The sequence below is a fragment of the Bicyclus anynana genome, chromosome 25 (genome assembly GCF_947172395.1).
Source record: "Bicyclus anynana chromosome 25, ilBicAnyn1.1, whole genome shotgun sequence".
NCBI classification, from domain to species: domain Eukaryota; kingdom Metazoa; phylum Arthropoda; class Insecta; order Lepidoptera; family Nymphalidae; genus Bicyclus; species Bicyclus anynana.
In genome coordinates this window covers 7731277-7756627 of record NC_069107.1, presented here as the reverse complement: position 1 = coordinate 7756627, position 25351 = coordinate 7731277, and the positions used below count along the sequence as shown (strand labels likewise).

Below are 25351 nucleotides of genomic sequence, written 5' to 3'. Positions count from 1 at the left end.
AAATTCTAATGCCCTTCCAATTTTGTTTTCGCGACAAAAAATATCCAACTACTTTCTCCGTATTATGGTCTCAAACCGTGCTCAAAGTTTCATTTGAATTTATCCAGTAGTTTCATCGTGGTCCCAGACATACAGACAGACAAAAAATAAAAAAAATATAAAATGTTCTGTAAACCCAGTCGTTGTCGTCATCAACCCATATTCGGCTCACTGCTGAGCTCGAGTCTCCTCTCAGAATGAGAGGGGTTAGGCCAATAGTCCACCACGCTGGCCCAATGCGGATTGGCAGACTTCACACACGCAGAGAATTAAGATCAAATCAAAATCAAAAATCATTTATTTCAAGTAGGCTCAGTTTACAAGCACTTTTGACACGTCAGTTGACTATTTGTAAAGATTCTACCACCGGTTCGAAAGGCAGGTTCTGCTGAGAAGATACCGGCAAGAAACTCAACAGTTGCTCTTTTGAAAAGTCATACAGTATTATAATTTACAATTGATAACAATTACAATTTCTTATAGTTTTATTTCCTGTGTGAAGGTGGAAGCTGATCCAATGGCCTCCAAGCGCTTTTAAGATCAAGATAATTCTCTGATATGCAGGTTTCCTCACGATGTTTTCCTTCACCGATAGTAAACCCAGTAGGCATCTATAATGGAATGGAATAACTATATAAATGGATAACTCTTCAAAAACTCCAAACTCCAAAAAATATTTTCAAATTATCTTCAATGTACAGAATTTGAGCTACAACGAACTCTGCATACGAAAAAAAAACATTAAGAATAAGACGAAATGTATTCGTTTTTGAATTTTGTATTTGGAGTGGCTTCGACACCGTCGTGTTCTGTACGCTCTATCTGTTTAATCTGTGACTATTAAAAAGAAATGTTATTTGTGAGTGTCATAGGCTATATTTTATCGCCATAATCTCACGGGAACGGAAACTACGCGGGTGAAAGCGTCACGTCTAGTCAGTTAATATTTTTTTAATATTTTTTCAGTTAATATTTTTTTTTTTTCACTGTGGGTAGTAAAACAAAGTAGTTGACAATTTGAATCTCTCTTTATTTTTATGTTAAAAAATTAGTAAAGTTAATTTTTAGTTTACTCTTATGTACTATTAAGCATTACTAAACCTACCAGCTCCTGTCTCATATATTTGCACAGATTTTTATTCAACTTAGTGACCGTGTGTATATAACCTCACTTTTGCACTACAAAAGTTCACTGTTTTCACTATGGAATCCTTAAAAAAAAGTATTAATGACATAAGTGAGCATTTTAACAGCCGTATGGCTGAGTTTCAAAAGGAGTTGAGGGGGGCCATCCCGGCCACAAGTCCGACGTCCAACTTAAATGCTCAGTTTGCCTCGTTCAGAACTTTTGTTTTGACGGCGCTTGAGAACCTGCAACTGCAGGTGGGGCTTCTGGCAAGGCAGCAGGATGAACTTGAAATGAGATCCAGAAGAAAAATTCTACTCGTACATGGAATTCCAGAGGCCGATAAAGAGGACCCTGCTACTACAGTTTGTAAGGTGCTGACTGGTCCTCTTAAGCTCCCTGAGCTATCATCAGGATCACTCAGTCGCTGCCATCGTTTGGGACATCAGGGCAACGACAAGCCCCGGGCAATACTTGTCAAATTTAACAGCTGGGCTCTGAAGGATGCTGTGTGGTCCGTTAAGACAAAACTGAAGGGCTCAGGGGTGACTGTGTCCGAGTTTCTCATCAAAAGTCGGCATACGACCTTCCTTGCGGCTCGTCAGAAATTCGGTGTCACGAAGTGTTGGACCAGAGATGGCAACATTATGGTACTTGACGCAGCGGGTAAGCGACATCGGATATCATCTTTAGCGGAATTAAATGCTATCCCGGCGCCTTCGCAGGACCTTTCTGCTGCTGCAATTCCGTTAGCCACTGTGTCTGAGGCTCCAAAGGACTCTAGAGCGGCTATTCCCAAAGTTAAGAGAGTGGCTAGGAGATAGTTTCAATTGACCATTATTTTCTCTTCTTTCACTAGTCACTAATGTGCATTATTTTAAATTAGTTATGTTTATAACATAAAACGGTGTGTGGTGCTTGTCTCAAAAGTTAATAATCATTTTTCTTTTTGTTTGTGTCTTCAGAATTAATCTTCAGCAAGGTAATACGAATTTATATATTTTTATTTTGAATTTTGGATTGACAAATGACAAATGACATTTGACATTAGACATTGATGTTTAACAAATGTCAATGACCACAGACTAATAGATATTTCGTATGTCAATGACTATTGAATAAATTGTAAACACCGCACGACACCATTGTCATAATCCGACCATAGACAGAGATTGTATCTCTCTTTATAAATGTGCGTTACAGATTATGAATTCCTCCTTAACATAGTTAGCATCACATTTATCATAAAGCGTATTGTTATTTAGCATGTAAATTAAAAGAATGTATGTTTTTAACTAAAATTAGTTATATTGTTTTTCTTTTTATTTTATACATGTTTATAATTTTACTTAAACTTTTTTTTTTTTGTAAAATTAGTTAAATTTTATTTCTAAGTTTTTTAATTTTAAGCATGTTTGTTTATATGTTTTTTTTTATAACTTTTTCTCTTCTCTGTTTGTTCTGTGTAATAATTGTTTTTATATCGATTGTTATTTTGGGTAGCTGGCGGTTTGGGAAATAAGAGGTACATAGTTTTTGCGATTTTTTTTTGTAATTACATAAGTTTAATTTTTATACTTAATTTTAATTATTATATATTTTATTATATTATAATTTAAAATAATATATATTTATATTTAAATATATTTAAATATTATAATGTCGATTAGCAGTATTGATAGTGACCTTTATTTGTCTATGTCGTCTAGCTCCAGTGATGATAGCTTCCACAGTACATCTTTACTTCCGCTTAATGTTACCCTTGATTCTTACTTCTCAGATTGTCTGAAAAACTTTAATGTTGTCCATTTAAATGCGCAAAGTATCCCGGCTCATTTTCCAGATATGCTTGCGTCTTTTGAGTCCCGTAATATTCATGCCATTTTAATTTCAGAATCTTGGCTGAAAACCTGTTTACCCTCAACTTCCTACTCACTGCCCGGTTATAGGCTTATCCGTAATGATCGTGTGGGTAAGGGAGGGGGTGGAGTAGCGATCTACTTACGATCTTACATTCCTTTTTCTATTGTTAGTTCGTCTACTCAACCTCCTTTACCTGATGCAGCTGAGCATTTATTACTGGAAGTCGAACTTTCACATATTAAAATTCTTCTTGGAGTATTTTACTGTCCCCCTTCTATACCTAATTACTTTCACTCTTTTGAAATTTTATTGGAAAATTTAATTCCTCTGTATAGTCATTCTATTATTTTAGGTGACTTCAATACATGTTTACAAAAGGATGACTATCGTAGCAAGAAGTTTTTATCTATTCTTGATTCTTGTAATTTATCTGTCCTGCCTCTTGCTGCTACACATTACTCTCCTGGTTGTATTCCTTCACTTCTAGATGTCATTATTGTCTCATCTCCTGATTTCGTTTTTAAGCACGGTCAATGTCCTGCCAACTCTTTTTCTTATCATGATTTGATCTATCTCTCCTATAAAATACGTCCTCCTAAAGCTAAATCAAAAATTCTTCTGCAGCGTAACTTTGCAGGGATTGATAAAGGTCGCCTTTGCGAGGACGCAAATAATTTAGATTGGACTGCCATTACAAGTGCAGACACTCTCGATCATAAAGTGGACATTTTTAATACTTTGATTACTCAACTATACGATATGCATGCACCAGTAAAACCTGTCAAAATGAAGCACTTGCCTGCTCCTTGGCTATCGGAGGAAATTAAATTGTTAATGCATAAAAAGAATACAGCTAAGCAAAAGTACAAAACGAAGGACTCCGATATTAATCGTCTAAAATATCACAAAGCCCGGAATCGCTGCAATACATTGTGTAGAGATGCTCAACGACGCCACATTTATAAATCTGTACAAAATAGTGACACCGCTAAAACTTGGAAATTTCTTAATACACTTGGAGTTGGAAAATCATCTTCGAACAATCCTATAAATATTGATTTAGAACTTCTCAATAAACATTTTTCTACTTCCGATACAATTGACAGTACTGAAAAGGAGTCCATTCTTAGCACTCTTTCTTCTATACCAACACCAGATTTTCTTCCGTTTACTTTCGAATCTTTTACCGAATGTGATGTTAAGAAGAGTGTTTTGTCTATCGCTTCGAATGCCGTTGGATCTGATAGCGTAAGCCGTAATATGATTATTCCTATCATTGATATTATTTCCCCAGTTCTTACACATATCCTCAACTATTCCATTTATTCCAGTGAATTTCCACAGGCTTGGAAGAAGGCACAAATTATTCCTCTTCCTAAAAAAATTAGTTCCACAACGTTTTCTGACTTCCGTCCAATTTCTATTTTGCCGTTCCTTTCTAAAGTCCTTGAAAAACTTGTCTTCCATCAGTTATCCGTATTCTTAAACCGAAATTTACTTTTAAGTCCATTACAATCTGGTTTTCGTCCTGGTCATGGTACGGTTACCGCTTTGACTAAAGTTACTGACGATATTCGTTGGGCGATGGATAATAGACAACTCACTGTACTAGTTCTGCTTGATTTCAGTAATGCTTTTAATTCTGTAGACTATGACATTTTGTTGAGTCTATTACGCTCTATTAACATATCTCCATCGGTTATAGACTGGTTTCAGAGCTACCTCAAAGGCCGTAAGCAGCGCATTCGGGTTGATGACGTCTTTTCATCTTGGTGCGATGTTACGGCAGGGGTACCTCAGGGTGGCGTGTTATCTCCATTACTTTTCTCTATCTTCATTAATTCGATCACTCAAAATATAACTTCTCTTTACCATATGTATGCAGATGATATCCAAATATACCGCTCATCATCTCTTGAGAACCTAAATTTAACTGTCTCTGCTATAAACTGTGACCTTAGCGCAATTGATATCTGGAGCAGACAGTATGGGCTCAAGGTAAATCCCCTAAAATCTAAGGCCATTATTATTGGTAGTCCTGCCCTCATCTCAAGAGTTGATTGGGTAGATCTCCGGCCAGTTTTGTATAATGGTACCACTATTCCTTTTTGTGACACAGTTAAAGATCTTGGGGTACATCTTGATAACCAGTTGTCGTGGTGCGTGCATGTCAAAGAGTTAAGTAAAAAGATGTTTGCTACTTTTGGCTCACTGAGACGTTTAAGATCATTTTTACCAATTCCTACTAAAGTTATGTTAGCACATTCTCTTCTTCTTTCGGTTTTAGATTATGCGGACGCGAGCTATCTAAATATAACTGAGGACCAACTCAATAAACTTGAGCGACTTCAAAATCTTGCTATTCGGTTCATATTTAGCCTACGCAAATATGACCATATTTCTGAATTCCGTCAGAAGCTCAAGTGGCTCCCTATTCGTCGTCGCCGGGATCTGCATGTACTTTCACTTTTGTACTGTGTGTTGTTTAATCCAAAATCTCCTGTGTATCTGAAGGAGAAATTTACGTTTCAGGGAGTGCAGTCTGAACTGAGACAGTGTCGATTACTAACTCTATGTTTACCCGTGCATAAGACGAAATTTTATAAACATTCTTTCGTTGTGCAAGCCGTTAAGTTATGGAATGCTCTCCCTTTAAATATACGGCAATCAAAGACACTGGACATTTTTAAAAATGCGGTAAAGTCTCATTATCTGGTGCAGTAAAGTCGATCTGTATATATTATTTTTTTCAATATAAGGTATTTATTAGTATATTTTGATATGTATTTTATTCAATATTGTAGGTATTTGTGTAATATTGTTTATGTATTAGGATGTAAATTATTTGTATGTATGTGTATTACTAATACTATGGTTATTTTTGTTTTACGCCACCTGCTGATGTCCTTAAGTTTTCCTAAACCGAAGGTTGCCTGGAAGAAATCGCTACTTAGCGATAAGGCCGCCTTTTGTATGCTGATCTCTTCCTAATTTGTTTTTTATTTCACTTGTTTTTGTCTTTGTGGTGTGCAAATAAAGTATATTTATCTTATCTTATCTTATTTTTAATGCATCTTAAAATTATTTTTTGAATATTTTTTTAACTCTGTTAGTAATACAATCACAACGAGTAAACAACAAAAACGACCAAGGGTGGAAGCCATTTAAAAAATTAAGCCATAAAGGTAATGGGACGTAACCGCGCGTGCATTCGAGGGATAGAGAGTCACGGTTCGATGCTCGGGGAAAAAACATGTGTCACTTTTTAATTAGTTTTGTCAATTAAGTGTTTTACATTGTACTTTTTGAGTGCATAATGATAATTAATGATAGTTTTTTTTTGGGGAATTGAATTTGTTTTTTTAATGACTTTTGATAAGGGAATCAAAATAGTGCCTGTTGTACTTTTAGTTTTTACCTAATTTATAGTTTTCCTGCGATTTCACATGATGTTAAGTGACACTGCAGTAAAAAGGGGACAGTATATCATCATAATTATCGACTCATATTCGGCTCATTGCTGAGCTCGAGTCTCCTCTCAGAATGAGAGGGGTTAGGCCAATATTCCACTAAGTATTCTGGCCTAATTGGCAGACTCCAACACGCAGAGAATTAAGAAAATTCTCTGGTATGCAGGTTTCTTCACGATGTTTTTCCTTCACCGTTTGAGACACGTGATATTTAATTTCTTAAAATGTGTGTGTGTAGCCCACATAAAAAGACTCAAAGTCACGCAGCGGGCGATGATGACGAGCTATGCTTGGGGTTTCTATGCGTGATCGAATCAGAAATGAGGAGATCCGCAGACGAACCAAAATCACTGATAAAGCTCAGCGAGTCGCGAAGCTGAAGTTCCAAAAAGGTTCTCAATTCTTCGGAATATATTTTTTCAATACTTACTTACTTGTAAGTAGGTTGTAGGTGGGAGCTGTGATACCCCAGTGGATATGACCTCTGCCTCCGATTCCGGAGGGTGCAGCTTCGAATCCGGTCCGGGGCATGCACCTCCAACTTTTCAGTTCTGTGCATTAATTTTGTTTTTCATAGTTATGTTTAAGTTTTCTGTTTTTTTTTAAATCAATGTGTCTACCTAGTTAGTTTTAATTAGTTCTTAATAATTGTATTTAATAGTTTACGTAAACTGTGTGCGTGGCGGCACCTGAACTGGGTCCTAACTGAAAATCAGTGCTGCATACTTTTTTTATTGAAAGTATGCGGCAAAATGCTGAGTTGGGGCCTTTTTCTAGGTTGTGCCACATATTACAGGGCATTCTTTAGTGCTCCACTGTTTGAGTGGACGTTAAGCCATAATGTTATAATTTAGATTTAATGTGATATGTGGCATTACTTAAAAATAAAGATCTTTCTTTTCTTTTCTTTTCTTTTTTTTTAAGAAATTAAATATCACGTGTCTCAAACGGTAAAGGAAATCATCGCGAATAAACCTGCATACCAGAGAATTTCTCAATTCTCTGCGTGTGTGAAGTCTGCCAATCCGTATTGGGCCAGCGTGGTGGATGGACTATTGGCCTAACCCCTCTCATTCTGAGTGGAGACTCTTACGACGACGACGACTTGTAGGTACGAAAAACGTACCTAAGTGGTTATCTCGAAAAAACTACCCAAGTTTTTATAAGAATGAAGACTTGGTGGGTAATATTATTGATGGATGCTGAGTGGTCGAGATAATAAAACTGTTTACCCAATAGCCAAGTACATCATCGCTGCAGACGAAACGCGTTACCGCAATAAGTGTGTCCCTCACCCTGCTTCATTAGACATTCTTCATGCTTAACACTGTAATAGCTGTCTGTGAGTGAGCCACACAGGGCGTTTGTGTAAGGCTGCCTGCAAACGGATATATTTTAATCCTACATATGTTCTTTTCATTTTTAACTTACTTAAAAAAGGAGGAGGTTCTCAATTTGACGCGTATGTTTTTGTTACCGCATAACTTCGTCATTTATTAACCAATTTTAAAAATTCTTCTTTTGTTTGAAAGAGTATACTTCCAGACTGGTCCTATTTAATTTTCACGAAAATCGGTTCAGTAATTTTGTGTTAAAACGAAACTAACGAAATTTCCCGTACTGTGGCGCTGCCAAGCGCCTACATATAATCATGTACTGTATATATATCTTCTTTTTATTTTATTTCATAGCTTATTATTCGAACTAGTTTCCGAGTACAAAAACCGACGTAGAATAAGATCACTCGCGGATCCGTATTTCTGAAATTTGGTACACATAATATCAATACCCTTGGCTCAAACGTGAACAGATAAAATCTGAATGCGATGGTCACGTTTCAGGGACAAACGATTATATTTGGAAACTGCATGATGTCACATATCAAATGAAAGGTCTCAAATGTGCTTTCGCTATAAGGGTACCTCACCCTGCTTTATTACACATTAGCGGATGCTCGCGACTTCGTCCGCGTGGAATTCAGTTTTTTTCAAAACTCTCAAGAATCATAATTTTTTTTGGGATAAAAAGTAGTTTGTTAATATTACAGTTATAAAACGCACAGTTTGTAAGCAGCCTAACACGCGCCTGCTTATAGAGTTCCCAGTCTACCGTCTTAGCATTCACTACATTATAGTAAATGCACTTTAGAATAACCGCTTCGAATTCATCTCGTCCATTTTATTATCTATTTTGATTAAGACCTAACACAACAAGAGGTCCCTGAACCTTATTTCGCATTCTCGTATAATATTGCGTATTTGTATTGTATTTATTTATAGCTGACGCCCTGCAGTTTCACCTGCGTGGTTCCCGTTCCAGTGAAAATACGGGGATAAAATATAGTTTATGATACTCACAAATTGCTTTCTAGTGGTAAAATATTTTTTAAATCGGTTCTGTATACAGAAATTACCTCTTACAATATCACAAATTTTACCTCTTTGTAATATAGAATTTTCCCCCTATGGAACAAAATAGGAAATTAATTGTATGATTTATCAAATTTCATCAAAACCCCTTTTTGTGACTGCATCAAAAACGAGCATTATACGAGTAATTTACTAAGTTCACATTTAAAACAGTAAAAATACTGTACGAATTTCAATGCTAATGTCCTAATTATTTGCAAATAACAGTCAATTTTGAATTTAAAATATACTAAAAATATTCCCTTTTAAGTTAAGTTAAATGGAAGATCAGAAATGTAATTTCTAAATGTTTCAAATAAAACAATAAATGCAACGCATAAATAAAGTCCGCGCGGCCGCGGGGTCGGCGGCCGACTGGCGTGATTTGTTTGTTTTGAATGCTAACGCCATCTAGCGTGATCTACGAGCGTTGATGATATGGTTTTAAAGCGTAAAACCGTAAATGGTCGTAATTTTAGAAAGATTTATGCGCCGGTATAAATCTAATGAATTAGGATTTTTGGTGGATAGAATGAATCTTGTCTCTAAAACGGTTTTCCCCAAATTTTGGTAAAATGCCAAATTTTATATTTTACTAGCTATTACTTTCAATATCGTTAAAAGTTACGGATTAAATACGAGTTTGGTAAACTCCTCTCAATAGTAAAATTCAAAATATAGAGGAAATAAATCGACGAAGCGCGGACAGTATGATTTATGGTATTATATCATAGTTTTAAAAGCTGCCTTTTTAACAAACCTGCGTACTGTGGATCAAAAATTCCTGCAAAGATTCGGATGTATGGTTATGTTACATCATCTCGTAATACGGGGCAATCCTGTTGTTAGATTTTTTTAATAAACTAAGTTAATCTATGCTAATATTATATATCTGAAGAGTTTGTTTGTTTGTTTGAACGCGCTGATCTCTGGAATTACTGGTTATATATATTCGTCACTTTCCAATGTGACGTAAGGACCATTTAAATTTTTTGTATCAAAGTAAAAGACAATATTTCCTAAACTGTCCCTGGAACAGAACCCAAAACCTCATAGTCTACCCACCTCCTACCCACTAGACCAACGAGGCAGCATTTCAGGAACTACTGGTCCGATTTTAAAAATTCTTTCAGTGTTAGATAGCCCATTTATTAAGGAAGGCTATATATTATCCCCGTATTCCTACGGGAACGGAAACTACGCGAGTGAAACCGCGCGGCGTCAGCTAGTTATTAAATAAACATACAACCACAATAACAGCAGTGCAACCGTGAATTCGGCCACTTTTCAATTTGCCCTTAGAAGCTGGACACTTTTCAATTTGCCATAAAATCCAGGACTCTTCGTTACAGAGCAGTAAATTAGTTTGCGTGGGGATCTCTCCCGGGAGGTCGGATTTCAGGACCAGTTTTATGGGAGTGCTTAATTTGTGACTTGAGATTATACCTACAGTTTAAGTGAGTTACGAAATATGCCCCGACTTACGTTATCTTAATAAGGCATATGGTTTTAAAGGTGTTAAAATTTACATAAATACGTTTTATGAAACTTAAGCTACTGTTACACATTCTCGAGAGCCGTGATAGCCCAGTGGATATAACTTCTGCCTCCGATTCCTGAGGGTGTGGGTTCGAACCGGTCCGGGGCATGCACCTCCAACTTTTCAGTTGTGTGCACTTTAAGAAATTAAGTTACACGTGTCTCAAACGGTGAAGGAAAACATAGTGAGGAAACCTGCACACCAGAAAATTTCTTAATTCTCTGCGTGTGTGAAGTCTGCCAATCCGCATTGGGCCAGCGTGGTGGATTATTGGCCTAACCCCTCTCATTTTTAGAGGAGACTCGAGCTCAGCAGTGAGCCGTATATGGGCTGATAACGACACATTCTTATTTGAAGCACGAAAGCATGCTACTATTGAGCAGTTGCTACTTATTAGCATGTGTATTAATTTGCAACATTGCTAATAATGAGCATGCTTATTTCGAGCTCGCTCAAGAATCAACAGTCGTGCGATTTTTGAGCATGCTACTTGCTGCGCGTGGCGGGCCAAAGCTCCAAAAAACTTCTATTACACACCTATTATAAGGAGGGTCTGCAAATTTATCATTTGAATGAAGACCTTTAATTTTCTTGTGACAAATAATTATAATAATGTTGTTTTTTTCTTTACAGGTATTAAGCTGAGCTTCAAAGGAAGATGATGAGAAAGGAAAATAAGTATTTAAATAAATAATGAAATCCATTATACAGTAGGTTCAATAATTTGTAAAAAAGTAATTCGCAACGGTAAGAGCGGTCGAACTTAACACAGAGGGGTGGTGGTTCGATCCCCGCCCCGTTGGTCTATTGTCGTACCCACTCCTAGCACACACTTTCCCGACTAGTTGGAGGGGAATGGGAATATTGGTCATATTTAAAAAGATATGGCAAATATTCTTTTAAAAAAAAAAATAAGAACTTATTTCCGTACTCTGTAATATTATTTACGGTTTCTTAGAAGCAAAGAGATCCAATACTTTAAAAACAAAACCCGGGATCAAACCCACTGCCTCGTTCTCCATGTACAAATAAATTAACCACTGATTCAATAGAATATTTTTGGTTCAAAAACCCCCTTTTTATTCGTATCATCATCATCATTATCAACCCATATTCGGCTCACTGCTAAGCTCGGGTCTGCTCGGTGAGAGGGGTTAGGCCAATAGTCCACCACCCTGGCCCAAAGCGGATTGGCAGACTTCACACACGCAGAGAATTAAGAAAATTCTCTGGTATGCAGGTTTCCTAACAATGTTTTTCCTTCTCCGTTTGAGACACGTGATATTTAATTACTTAAAATGTACAAATGCAAAGTTGGAGGTGCATGCCCCGTACCGGATTCGAACCCACACCCTCCGGAATCGGAGGCAGATGTCGTATCCACTGGGCTATCACCGCTCTTCGTACTTACTCGTATTAAATGTTTTTATTAAAACATTTAAAACAAGAAACATTTCAATAAAAAGATACTTTGCCATGCAAACAAAAACTCGCAAAGCAAGAATGTTCTCAACTCTCAGTCTTTGGATATTAAGCCATTTCGCCCCCGACAACAAACACTAACTTCCGTACAATGGGGGATGAATAAAATTGTTGTAAAAGAATCGTTCAGACTCTCAACCATTGCAGGAGGGGTGGATAAATACAAGAAAATGTTTTATTTAGTGCTTCTTCTAGTATTGAGTACTAGCCACACTACGCAGTTTCACCCGCGTAATTCCTGATGATAATCATCATTGACAACCAATATTCAGCTCACTGTTGAGCACAAGTCTCCTCTCAAAATGAGAGAGGATTTAGTCCACCACGCTGACCAAATGCGGATTGACAGACTTCACACACCTATGCACTTAACTGAAAAGTTGAGATTGACATTTTCTCAATGGGTGTGGATTTTGTGGATTTTCATCCTCCTAACAAGTTAGCCCGCTTAAGTCTTAGATTGCATCATCACTCACCATCAGGTGAGATTGTAGTCTAGGGCTAACTTGTCAAACTATCACACTTCACACTAATATTATTAAGGTGAAAGTGTGTACCTAAGTGTGCAAGTGTGTAAATGTGTAAGTATGTTGGTTCCTCTTTTACGCTGCAGCTACTGAAGCGATTTAGCTGAAATTTGGAATGGAAATAGATTTTACTCTGGATTAACACATAGATACTTTTCATCCCGGAAAAATCCATGGTTCCCGCGGGATTTGTGAAAAACTGAATTCCACGCGGACGAAGTCGCGGGCGTCCGCTAGTGAAGAATAAAAAAAACTTTTTCTGGTGGTAACTAGCCACGGCTGAAGCCTCCCACCAGCCAGACCTGGACCAATTAAGAAAACCTCAATCGGCCCAGCCTGGGATCGAACCCAGGACCTCCGTCTTGTAAATTCACCGCGCATACCACTGCGCCACGGAGGCCGTCAAAATTCTATATAGTAGGTAAATTTACTCAAAAATAAACATTTATTAAATATTCTGAATAATAAACCACCCCTCACATAAACCCCGTGTATAATACAACAATACTATTTTACTAGTTTGTTTACATTTAATTTTCTTTCGGCCGCAAAGAATAACAGAAGAAAAACGTTTAAGTAAATTGAGAAAATATTTTTCTTTCATGGATTGTGCAGGGAGGGTAATGAATTAATGATATCGGGGGTAACTAAACATGAAATATTTTTACTGACTTCAAAATGATAAAGGATCTAATCTTATATTGTAAATGTGAGTGTGATTGTTTGCTTGTTACACTCACGCCTGAAACCACTACTTTAACCCTTGGTTAGCTACATTATCAGCAATTAGCTAAAAATTTAGCCCCGTCCCGTAGTTTGGATGGTTGAATGTTTGTTATCTCTATCACTCTCGCACGTCTCAGCGGATTTGGATGAAATTTGACGTAGCAATGGGCGGGGCACATAATTCGAAGAGCCGATGAACGTTGGGGTCCCAAGGTGTTGGAATGGCGACCCCGCACTAGTAAGCGCAGTGTTGGTCGACCCCGACCAGGTGAACTGACGATATCAAGCGATTCGCAGGTATTCGCTGGATGCAGATGGCTCAGTATCGTGATGTTTGGAAGCCCCTACAAAAGGCCTATGTCCTGCAGTGGACGTTCATCGGCTGATATGATGATGATGAGCTAAACTTAAGGAAGGGAAGAAGCTCGATTCTCTAGTTTTTTCAATGTAATTATAAGTTTTAACGGCGAAGGAAAACATCGTAAGGAAACCTGCACACCAGAGAATTTCTTAATTCCCTGCGTGTGTGAAGTCTGCTAATCCGCATTGGGCCAGCGTGATGGACTATTGGCCTAACCCCTCTCATTCTCAGAGGAGATTCGAGGTCAGCAGTGAGCCGTATATGGGTTGATAACGAAGATTATAAGTTTAGATATGGAATAAATCTTCACTATACTTTCCAATATAGATCGTAAAAAACCACACTATCCATAGCAACTTTTCCTCGACAACATAAATTAGTATATATTCAGTGTATATTCAGTGCCGTAAATTCGGCCGGGGATCCCTTTAATAAAAACAAAACGTTTCATGGGGCTGAGTTATGGGACGGCGGGGGAGTGGCCGGGGGTGATACAAATTCTGTGATAATGCGATTTTTATATTTCCCTTCGCCTTCCTTTGGGTTCCGTATATTCCCGTTATAGTTATGGCTTGGGTTGAGCCGAGACTAAAGGCCGGCTTCACGGCCTTCTGATTAGTGTCAGATAGTCTCACCGTAAGTTTTCTACCTTTCTTAGAAACGTAATTAATTGTCAAATGACAAAGACAAAACTTATCACACTAATTCAAGAAGTGGTGGAACCGGCCTTAAGTCTTATACAGGATGTCCCGTAATTAATAGATAAAACGCAAATGATAGATCATTATCAACCCGTATTCTCCGTCTCCTCTCAGAATTAGAGGGGTTAGGCCAATAGTCCACCACGCTGGCCCAATGCGGATTGGCAGACTTCACACACGCAGAGAATTAAGATAATTCTCTGGTATGCAGGTTTCCTCACGATGTTTTCCTTCACCGTTTGAGACACGTGATATTTTAATAATTTCTTAAAAAATGCACACAACTGAAAAGTTGGAGGTGCATCCCCGAACTGGATTTGAACCCACACCCTCCGGAATCGGAGGCAGAGGTCATATTCACTGGGCTATCACGGCAATATTAGTATAGATGTTGATATTTATCCGCATTTTTTTATATCATGTGAACAACAGTCTTCTAGTTTCTCTCTCTCGTATTCAAGAATTGATTTCGACGCCCGCATCTTTTAAACAAACAAACTCAAACAAAGACGAAGTTTCGTGCTTCCAGTTGTTTATAATTACTTTAGTGATGTGATAAATGACTAGTATTTATAACATGCACTAGTGGGAACCTGCGACTTCATCCGCTTTTTTGGAGGGCGGTTTTTAGAAATTAAATATCACGTGTCTCAAACGATGAAGGAAAACATCGTGAGGAAACCTGCATACCTGAGAATTTTCTTAATTCTCTACGAGTGTTAAGTCTGCCAATCCGCGTTGGGCCAGCGTGGTGGACTATTGGCCTAACCCTTCTCATTCTGAGAGGAGACTCGAGCTCAGCAGTAAGCCGAATATGAGTTGATAATGAATGTTGAAGATAATGATATCACGATATACAGAATAATTATATCATTCTTATAAAGTTATAGTATGTATCAAAACAGACTCGAACATCTGTAACAACTTTGTTAAAACAAACATAAGAACGAACTCAAAACTTGTACTAAATGCATTATTTTAAGAGCAGTATAAAATCTACTAAATGTAGTAGAGTGTTTAACTTGACGCATCACTATTCCCAACACGCAAATGCTCTTAATTAGTGCAATTTGCACTTGCTAGTGTCATCGTCCGAGCGGGTTACTGACAGGGTTAAAAATAGTTTATAATTAACTGTTACATAGTTCTACATGGTTTAAAAGTGATTATTAACATACCAAAACTAACTGAGTACATTAAAATTCTGTACAGGCCGCTTTAGACGGCCTTCTCGGCGCAGTGGTATGCGCGGTGAATTTACAAGACGGAGGTCCTGGGTTCAATCTCCAGTTGGGCCATTGAGGTTTTCTTAATCGGTCAAGGTCTGGTTACTGGGAGGCTTTAGCCGTGACTAGTTACCACCCTCCGGCAAAGACGTACCGCCAAGCGTTCCGGTACGATGACGTGTAGAAACCGAAAGGGGTGTGGGTTTACATCCTCCTACTAGCAAGTTAGGCCGCTTCCATCTTAGAATGCATGATCACTTACCATCAGGTGCGATTGTAGTCAAGAGCTAACTTGTAAAAAAAATATATATCAGCGACTAATATATGTTGTAACCCTGTATTAGAGAACTACGCGAGTGAAACCGCGGTGAATCTAGTTCTTCATATAACTGACTTTTTAATTTTCCTTTGCAAAAAACATGAAAATCCAACATTCGTTGATATCAAAGGATATTATAATGAATCACTTTTCGAGACTCCTGAGGGTTTAACCCGGAATTGAAAACATGGCCGCTCATTATAATTTGCGATGAAGTTTTTTTTTTTATTCCCGACCAAGCGGACTAATTATCTGAAAATCAAAGAGATACCCGCCGCTATGTCATTTGCAAAATGGAAATTTAAATTTTAATACCGATAATAAATGATAAGTTATTATCTTAATCCCTACATACGACCATAATACCTACCAGTAGGTATTAACCCCATATTTGGCTCTCTGCTGAGCTCGAGCCTCCTCGCAGAAAGGGGTTAGGCCAATAGTCCACCACGCTGACCCAATGCGGATTGGCAGACTTCACACACGCAGAGAATTGAGAAAATTCTCAGGTATGCAAGTTTCCTCACGATGTTTTTCCTTCACCGTTTGAGACACGTGATGTTTAATTTCTTAAAATTTAAAAGTTGGAGGTGCATGCCCCGGACCAGATTCGAACCTAGACCCTCCGGAGTCAGAGGTCATATCCACTGGGCTATCACGACCCCCCTTGGCGCAACACTGCGCTTTTCAGTGCAAGCTCGCTATTCCTTTTTTTTTTTTTTTTATTGTATTCTTTACAAGTTAGCCCTTGACAACAATCTCACCTGATGGTAAGTGATGATGCAATCTAAGATGGAAGCGGTCTAACTTGTTAGGAGGAGGATGAAAATTCACACCCCTTGCGGTTTCTACACGGCATCGTACCGGAACGCTAAATCGCTTGGCGGTACGTCTTTGTCGGTAGGGTGGTAACTAGCCACGGCCAAAGCCTCCCACCAGCCAGACCTGGACCAAATTAAGAAAATCTCAATCTGCCCAGCCGGGGATCGAACCCAGGACCTCCGTCATGTAAATCCACCGCGCATACCACTGCGCCACGGAGGCCGTCAAAGCCCCAGCCCCTTAGGACCCCAACGTCCATCGGCTCTTCGAACTATATGGCCTGCCCATTGCCACTTCAGCTTCGCGATTCGCTGAGCTATGTCTGTGATTTTGGTTCGTCTGCGGATCTCCTGCATTTCTGATTGGATCATGCAGAGAAACTCCTAGCATAACTCGCTTCATCGCCCGCTGAGTGACTTTGAGACTTTAACAAGGCCTGTAGTTAACAACCAAGTCTCGGATTTTTATTATATTATGCATACTAGTGATACAAATTAATACACATAATATATTTATACTAAAGCTGATGAATATTCATTAATCAGTAGAAATTAGAGTTCAATAGATAGCTGCCGCCTGTATAACGACATTTATAAGTCTGCTCTGACTTACTAATTGGATAGTTCTCTCCGATCACAAATAACGTAGACAAAGAAGTAAATAGACAAATAGATAGCATCCGAGTCCATCGCATTCTTTCATAAACCAATTTATGCGATATTCGGTATCATAGCGCGTGCCGTTTTTTCAGGCACTATCAGTCTATATTTCAACGGTTTTTTGGACGTCACCTTAATAATTACAAACGAGGCGTTTGACAAAAACATGAGTTAACAATTGGTTTGAAGTTAAGTACATCAAGTAACATTGTGATGTCACAAAATGGACGAAATACATGATTTTAAAATTAAGTTTTATAAGAAATCCTCAACTTTTATTAATGAATATCGATATACATATTTTGGACCCCTATACCATGTATTACGCGAAATTAATATTGTTTATATTTTTGATATAACTCAACTACCCTATTATTATATTGTACAATGTGTGATTGTATTGCTTAAATAATAAATAAATAAATTAATTAATGCAATATTTTTTGACTATTAACGGAACGCAATTCAGCTGTCTATTTCTTTCGCTATCTACGACGAATATTAATAATAGGAAGCGTTTAATCTGTATAAGTGAAGCTCCCATCAAATATAATAGATGCATAAGCCAAATCCGCAATACTAGGCTAAGTGCCTAAGTCTGTGTAGCCGACGATGCGGAATTTCCGTACTAGGTAATGGCCGGGAAGCGGATTCGGCTTAATAATTCTGAGTAATTGAAAAGCATGTGTTTATTTTATACTCTCATGCTGGGGATTCGTTTGGATATTATCAGTCTATTTTTTGGCTGGATATGTGTTCTTTAATTCGTTATTATGTGTGGGTTCGAATCCGGTCCGGTTCACGCACCTCCAACTTTTCAGTTGTGTGCATTTTAAGAAATTAAATATCACGTGTCTCTAACGGTGAAGGAAAACATAGTGAGGAAACCTGCATACCAGAGAATTATCTTAATTATCTGCGTGTGTGAAGTCTGCCAATCTGCATTGGGCCAGCGTGGTGGACTATAGGCCTAACCCCTCTCATTCTGAGAGGAGACTCGACAGAAGTGAGCCGAAAATGGGTTGATAATTATGATGCGTTCTTTTCAATCGACGCGCGACGTCAAAAAAAGGAGGGGATATGTTTTTTTATTAATGTTTGTTGCCTCATAATTTCGGCATTTATCAACCAATTTTGAAAATTATACTTTTAGATTGGTCCCATTTATTTTTCATGAAAAAAGTTCCGTTGAACACAATTTACAATTTCATAAGGCCACTCTGCTGAAGGGTACAAAAACAACAATTAAAACATCCACGGCAAGCGTCATTTTAGTGCTTTTATTACCGTTAGTGGCTTTGCACTAAGTCATTTTTGTTTCATTGTGACTTGAAAATTCATTTAAAATTGTTATACAAAGTTTTTTTGTAAGTAAGTACATAGTATTTAATTTTGCACAATGTTGAATATTTCTTTTGTTAGCGTGCTTTAACCACACGTTATAATAAAAACTAAAAACAAACTTTCAGCCTATCTGGCTCTCGTAGGCTCTTAGTTCAATTTGAACCGCAATGTGTATTTTATTTCACACACGAAAATCCTTTATAAAACATGAACAAAATACAACAGTAACATAAATAAGTTCCGCTGAACACATTAACAATTTCATAAAGCCTCGCTCGCGGTCTGCTCAAGGGTACAAAAACAACAATTAAAACACCCACGGCAAACGCCATTTTAGCGCTCTTATTACATTTAGTGGCTTTGCACTAAGTAATTTTTGTCTCATTGTGACTTGAAAGTTCATTTAAAATTGTTATACAAAGTGTTTAAGTAAGTACATAGTATTTAATTTTGCACAATGTTGAATATTTCTTTTGTTAGCGTGCTTTAACCATAATAAAAACTAAAAACAAACCTTCAGCCTATCTGGCACTCGCAGGCTCTTAGTTCAATTTGAACCGCAATGTGTATTTTATTTCACACACGAAAATCCTTTATAAAACATGAACAAATACAACAGTAACATAAATAAGTTCCGCTGAACACATTAAAAATTTCATAAAGCCTCGCTCGCGGTCTGCTCAAGGGTACAAAAACAACAATTAAAACACCCACGGCAAACGCCATTTTAGCGCTCTTATTACCGTTAGTGGCTTTGCACTAAGTCATTTTTGTTTCATTGTGAGTTAAAAGTTCATTTGCGCGTAAATATTTTCGGTAATCTTTTTTGATATTTTTTGTAAGATGACTTTCGTCGCATAACTTGTTTCAATGTGATTAAAAAATTCTTTTTTGTACCTAAGGAAAGTTTTTCAGTATTTTTTTTCGATTTTCTTTTTTTTATTAAAATAAAAAAAGTTAAACAAGTTTCATCTGATAAACTTAAAGGGGATTTTTAAAAATTGATTGAACTCTTTTAAGGAATTTTTATTTCATTGAAAGTCAGAAGTTTCTTTGCGCATAAATAGCTAATTTAAATTTTTGGCAATTTTTTGCACTGCTGAATTAAGTTTGATATTATTTAAAACAAGTCTTATTGTAAGTTGAAAATTTATTTGCGTTTATAAAGCTGCAGATTTATTTTGTTGATTAACATCTTCAAGTTTATTAAATATCTTTTTACACCGATTATATATTGCAAATTATTATTTACTAGCGGACGCCCGCGACTTCGTCCGCCTGAAAGCTATGTAAACTTTCAACTACTTCTACCCTACCCCTACCCTTCGAATTAAGGCTGCAAACGCGACGGAAGTTTAAAAAATTGAGTATATTCTCCAGTGTTCCCAACATTTTTCTTCACTGCTCTGCTCCTATTGATCGTAGCGTGATGAAAAGTACACTATAACCTACCCCGAAGCATGAATATTATTTGTCCCAAGTTTCATTAAAATCCGCCGAGTGGTTTTTGTTTCTATGACGAACATAGAGGCGGACAAAAATTTTACTAATTGCATTTTTGGCATCAGTATCGATCACTAATCACCCCCTGATAGTTATTTTGGAAATATATTTAATGTACACAATTGACCTCTCTACTGATTCATTATAAGTATAGATTTCTTCATTTTTCATAGCAGATTTGAGATTTCTTTGAGTCGGTTTTGTATTTTGTTTTTTAAAAGTGTATTTTTTGATACTTTTAAGGGTAATTTGGCAAATAATCAATGGTTTGGGGCGTTACCACAAGTTGTTAGATTTTCGCGAAAAATAGCAAGGACTTCTTCAGGTAAAATAAATACATTTGTGATTATACATAATACTTATTCTCTTCCTTGAAACTTGTGTAAACAAGACAATTAATTCATTTGAATGTTGTTCTCTTCTGTATTCTGCAGTTTAGTTACAGCAATATATGTTTATTTAAATTATGGATATACTTAAATGTAGTAAGACAACGAATTCTGAGAGTTTATATAGTGAACGTAGTTGTAAATCTTAATTAAAACAAGAAAACAACAACAACACGACGGCCTCCGTGGCGCAGTGGTATGCGCGGTGGATTTACAAGACGGAGGTCCTGGGTTCGATCCCCGGCTGGGCAGATTAAGATTTTCTTAATTTGTCCAGGTCTGGCTGGTGGGAGGCTTCGGCCGTGGCTAGTTACCACCCTACCGGCAAAGACGTACCGCCAAGCGATTTAGCGTTCCGGTACGATGCCGTGTAGAAACCGAAAGGGGTGTGGATTTTCATCCTCCTCCTAACAAGTTAGCCCGATTCCATCTTAGACTGCATCATCACTTACCATCAGGTGAGATTGTAGTCAAGGGCTAACTTGTAAAGAATAAAAAAAAAAAAACGTGGATTATAAAACATTGTGTTGTTATATTTAAAGGCTTCTTATTTTTACATGTTTTGTAATATGAAATGATTTTTTAAGCGGATTGCTAAAGGTGAATAGACCTCAGGTACCTACTTTAACGATTATAGACTAATCTCTGAATACAATATTTTAATAGCCTCAATAGCTCAATGGTAAGAGCGGTCGGACTCATCATCGAGGGGTGGTGGTTCAATCCTCATCCAGTTGGTCTATTGTTGTACCCACTCCTAGCACAGTCTTTCCCGACTATTTGGAGGGGAATGGGAATATTGGTCATATTTAATAAATATGGCAAATATTCTTTTTTTTTTTAAAAAAAAATCTTCAATTTTATGTAAAGCAAAAGACTTTTCTACTATATTTTAAACCGACTTCAAGAAAAGGAGGAACTTCGCAATTCGACGCGTATGCTTTTTTATAATTGCATAATTTATTAACCAATTTTGATAATTATTTTTTTTGTTTGAAAGAGTATACTTCCAGATTGGTCTCATTTCATTTTCATGAAAATCGGTTTAGTAATATTGTGTTAAAATTAAAATAACTGGAATATCTCTTCTTTCTCTTGTCTTTGAAGTCTGTTCACTTTTCATGTTAAAAAGATTATTGTAAATAAATACTTAATGCTAGCCACAAACGGTCAATTATACTCACGTTAGCACCCACTACTATAATTGATCGTGTGTTGGTCACTGGGTCCATGACTTGTATAGCCTGCCGCGTGGATACTGCCGTTTGCTTTTCAGAAATGTGAGAATAATTGACCGTCAATGGCGACCATTACCAAAGAAATACTCTACTTACTTTTTCATGTTACCTTATTATTTAGCTATAAAACGGCTTACTCGTTCCACGTGAAACTTTCACTTAAAGATAGATAATGGTTCTTGTAGTTGTAGGTAAGTGGCAAACCATCACTAAGAGTATTTACAGAGCAATATTTTACCTTCAAAGCCTTTGCTGTCTATAATAATAGCCTGAAGCAAAATCTTAGTTTAATATATATATAATATAATATATTATTATTATTAATATAATATATATAATATAATATATATATATATATATATATATTTAATATAATATTATTATTTTGCTCTAACGACTGTCATATTCGATATTCAATACAAACACGTCTACAATATAAATGACCAATAACAGGTAATCGGAAACCTATTTATTTGTAGCAACGTCTCAAGGACGATTTCAGACCCTAAGGGCTCTTACAGACTTACAAATAGCGGTATGACAATTTTTTTTCGAACAAAGTTTTTATACTAAAAGCCTGTATAAAAATAGCAGAGATATTTTATAGAAATGACTGTGTATATCTGCTTAATATTACTTTTGAAAGGCCCCGTGCCTTATAGGAAAGGGGATATGGAGCTTACACGCAAACGTTTTTTGATGTGACAAGTTTTTATGGAAACCCTCCCCTAAGAAGTTTTCACTTTTCTTGTCTTGCCTTGTTAATGTCCCGAAAAAATCAACGGGTACCGTGAGATATTCCAAGAATTATTGGTTAGTTCATACTATAATACTTACTTATTATAAACGCGACTGATGTATAGATTGTTTTTATGTTCTTTACAAGTTAGCCCTTGACTACAATCTCACCTGATGGTAAGTGAGTCTAAAATGGAAGTGGGCTAACTTGTTAGGAGGAGGATGAAAATCCACACTCCTTTCGGTTTCTACACGACATCGCACCGGAACGCTAAATCGCTTGGCGGTACGTCTTTGCCGGTGGGGTGGTAACTAGCCACGGCCGAAGCCTCCCACCAGCCGAAATACTCTTTAATGGCACCGCTACTAAGCAGAATTAGCTGAAATTTAGATTGGAGATAGATTACATCCTGGATTAACACATAGGCTGTCCCGAAAGAAACCATGATTACTGTGAGATTTGCGAAAAACTAATTGTACTACTGGTATGACATTCACTCAAAAACATACTGACTGGATTTAGTTGTTATTAGAAAACAGTTAGGGATGATGACTAGGTTTGAATATATTGATTTTTATGATACATTCGGGTAAATAAGGTCAAAGGTAAGGGTAAATTTATACATAAAAAGCTTGACTGGATATTTGCAAAATAAATAAGATTAAAAAATTTCAAAATGTATTAATTTTATCGTAATTATATAAAAATTCATACAGTTTTAGCTTCCTTACATTAAATGTGTCATTTTTTAATAAAGGACCTATATACATAAACGCACAAATAACAAAGATATTAGTAATTTTGTTGGAACGCACATACAAATCTAACGATCACTACATTGCCTACGACGTCATTAGTTTGTGCCATTTTGTATGGGGCGTTTTTCAGGGATCCGCGGCAGCGCCGCAAATCTGACCCTTTAAATCCCTGTAGCTCCGAAAGTAATGATCGCAGATACCTAGTTACTTTTACAAAATTGCTTTACTATTAGCATACTCCTAATTTATATACAATTTAAAAAACTGTCATCATCCCTATTCCACGCGGACGAAGTCGCAGCTATCAGCTAGTTGAAAACCTATTTATTTGTCTGAACAACGTCTCAGGGTCGATCTGAGACACTAACACAAACTCCTTGTAATAGAATTTGATTGGTTTATGAAACCAATATCATAACTAGGGATGTGATTTATTATCGATAAACCTTTGATGGTCCATCAAAGGAGCAATAAATGATAAGATATTATCGATACTTTCTCTTTGATTATTATACTTTCGGGGTAAAATCATTTCGGATATAATTTGCTAAGTGTATTATTTTATTTTATAGCCGTCTTATACTTTGCTTTAATGGATCAAACCTTTTCAATTATGTTACCATTGTCTGCCTTATTGATCTTCAGACCAAGGTCTTTATAGGAGAGGCGCTTTAGAGCTTAGACTCACGCTACTCATCAACATCATATCAGCACATGGACGTCCACTGCTGGACATATATCTTTTGTATGGACTTAAAAACATCACGATCTTGAGCTGCCTGCATCCAGTTAATTCCTGCGACTCGCGTGATGTCATTAGTCCTCCTGGGGGTTCGACTAACATTGCGTTATCTAGTGCGGAGTCGCCCTTCCAGCAGCTTGGGACCCCAATGGCCATCGGTTCTTCGAACTATGTGCCCCGCCTATTGCTATTTCAGTTTCGCGACTTTTGCGGATCTCCTCATTTCAGATTTGATCACGCAGAGATACTTGAAGCATAGCTCGTTCCATCACCCGCTGTGTTACTCTGGGCCTTCTTATGAGACCCATAGTTAGCGACCAAGTCTCGGAACCATAGGTCATCATTGGCAACATGTTGCACTAAAGCTTAAGAATGTTGGATACTGTAACAATCACTATTAGATGTTAACTATAATTCACAGGACCAATGGCTAAATGTGTCTGAGGCAAGACACAAGTTATATATTTTACTGCCCGACCTGATACATGAACCCAGGTCATAATCAATTTAAATAGTATCAATCAATCAATCAATCAATCAATCAATCAGTCAATCAATCAATCAATCAATATATTTATTTGCAGATACAAATAAATATATAGTATAGCTTAACCACTGGCCTAACTGACAGTGAACTCAATAATAGATCTGTCAAAATTCATCATTAATTTAAGTATTTCAAGTAGGCTTAGTTTACCGGCAAAATAAGGCCTTACAAATATACACCGAGCGCAGCTTCCTTACCAAGATATTTTAATAATATACAAATACATTTAAATTAACTCAGTACTTGTAATATATTGAAGAGCCTACCGCAATCCTTCACAAAGGATCAATTGATCGAATGAATGACGTTTAAATTCAACCGCAGTATGGAATACATAATCGCTATAAGTATATACAACAAACCCCAAAAATAATACACCTCCACCAAAATACCCACAGCGTTCTGATGGAGTTATCATAATATATTCACAACAAAATTTGTTATCAGTGACATTACATTCTCATAACTAAATTGATGAGCTTTATGCATAAAATGAATAAATTTCGTATCAAAATTTTTAGCCATGCAGCAATGGTGTAACGACACAAAATTATTCATCCCGCTAACTTGCTAATGGCAACCGCAAAATGGGATATTTCATATTCATTATTTCGGACTATATTATTACATGCTAGTTTTCGTGTATTACAATTGAGTATCTAACTCTAAGTTCGGTTTGACTTTTAATGCAAAGTAAAGCCAAGGCCCAAGAAAAAAGAAGTTCTCTCACTAGCCGACGCCCTGCGAGTTTACCCGCGTAGTTCCCGTTCCCTTGAGAATATAGAGATAAAATATAGCATATGACACTCACAAATAATGTGG

The 25351-nt window shown here is 37.0% G+C and overlaps 1 protein-coding gene across 1 annotated transcript in view; it reads left to right on the top strand.

The window, feature by feature from the left end:
* Positions 1–25351, top strand: part of LOC112055973 (uncharacterized) — a 743744-nt gene that overhangs the window by 105211 nt on the left and 613182 nt on the right. The window lies entirely within an intron of this gene.